At 41.2% G+C, this 1694-nt stretch overlaps 1 non-coding gene across 1 annotated transcript; it reads left to right on the top strand.

Moving 5' to 3' along the window:
• The first annotated feature begins 563 nt into the window (after window positions 1–563).
• Window positions 564–675, top strand: LOC146776032 (U5 spliceosomal RNA). Its single transcript, XR_014974829.1, has one exon. It is a non-coding gene; the product is annotated as a U5 spliceosomal RNA (small nuclear RNA).
• The last annotated feature ends 1019 nt before the right edge of the window (window positions 676–1694 follow it).

The raw sequence follows: 1694 nt of genomic DNA, 5'->3' as shown, positions 1-1694 counted from the left end.
GAATTCATACTCGAAACATCTGTGAATCTGTGTAGAGGATTTGCGACATTAGACTGGGGTTTGAGTGCCTGGCGGACTTTAGGGAAAACTAAGAAATGAGTACATCGGTCAATACGGACAAGTTCATCTTTAGTAGGTTAGACTACCCTGGGTCTAGAATTTGAAGGGAGGGTTTAAATATTTAATAAAATAGCAGAAATATTGAATATGAAAAACTGACATGCAATTTATTTCCTCCATAGACCCTGAAAAGAGCGAGCATCCTTTGTTGTGCCCTGGAGTGAGTCATTGGAGGTATAAGAAATTGCTTGGGCGACCTGTGTAAGCTGCCCATGGGGCCACCTCATTGACATCCATTTCCTACAAAGGGCAAGGACCGCCTATTAGATGCACCAACAATTGCACCCATGCACTACACTTTCCAACCACAACTAAAAAACTGCCGCTAACCATGCTCAAGACTCCACTATTCTCCACCTCCTTGTCCAAACAAAACACATTTCTGCCCCAGGGTATGCGCAATACTCTGCCTCTGCTACCAAACAGAAAGACATTTTCACAACTTACTCTGGTTTCTCTTCAAAATTTAAAAATCTTTCGCCTTTTACTAAAGATTTCCGTGGAGAAGAACATTTAAGAGTTTATTCAATTTTTTAAAGCCTTGCCACAGGAAATAAAAAAAAAATAAAAAAAAAGAAAGACATTTTCACAACCAGCAAATGCCTATGGTCTCCTGTCCAACTTGTATAATGCTGGCTGTACATGGAATCAGAAATAATTTGATCTCACTACATTCATATAAATATTATGCACAATATTGTCTGCGGACTATTTTACTTTATGCCACATCAGGGCAGGAAAACTACAATACATGCCTGAGGCTTTGATGCCCTTCAAAACATGCTCATAGTGATTGATATGGCAAAGATGGAGAGTTCGAATTGGGCGATTGTCAGGATCCTGTTGAGAGGAGCTGAGAATAAAATAAACAAGACAAGCTTCAGTGGTGTTGTGTGAACACCAGGGATGTTCACGGCATGACCTCTCCCTATTGTGGGAAGACATAGCTGCTGAAACCTTTCATGCTGTATCAATTACACATCTCAGAGACTGAGGAGATATTTCTTCTGTTGAACAAAATGAAGAAAGAATGTAAAGGTGCTTTAAAGAGACATATGGGTAAAAAACAAGATATTTGCTGAATTCCAGATCCGCAGACCTAGTGAAAGCACCTAACTAATATTTAAATATTGTAATGTTGGGAGCTCCATTGAAAATTATGGAGGGCCCCGGGCTTCTAATGGTCAGTACAAGCTCGGAGCTCCAACATTCTAATGTTTGTTCACAGCTATTGCTATGAGCAAAGGCGTCACCGAGCCAGAGGTGATTTCAATTCCCTCAGGCTTGTGAGGCCTTTGTTGTACAAATTAGAACATTCTGCCATCTAGGGGAGGCATGCTCTAATTGCCTTAGAACCCTCCGTAGCCAACTCTACCGGCCATTAAAGGCCTGCTCCCTTGTTAAATGCTGGAGTTGGCCTTTAATGGCATGTCACTGGTGCTAGAAAAGTCAGGAGACTAATGCAGGCACTTGCAAAAGCGCAAAAACAGCTTGGGAAAAATACAGACTCAAATGGAAAGACAAATACTGCAGTTAAGCCACCTTATCTGGCACTTGGTCCTTGTTATGAATGT

The sequence above is a fragment of the Triturus cristatus genome, chromosome 12 (genome assembly GCF_964204655.1).
Source record: "Triturus cristatus chromosome 12, aTriCri1.1, whole genome shotgun sequence".
Classification (NCBI taxonomy): Eukaryota; Metazoa; Chordata; class Amphibia; order Caudata; family Salamandridae; genus Triturus; species Triturus cristatus.
This window is presented reverse-complemented; position numbering and strand designations above follow the sequence as displayed.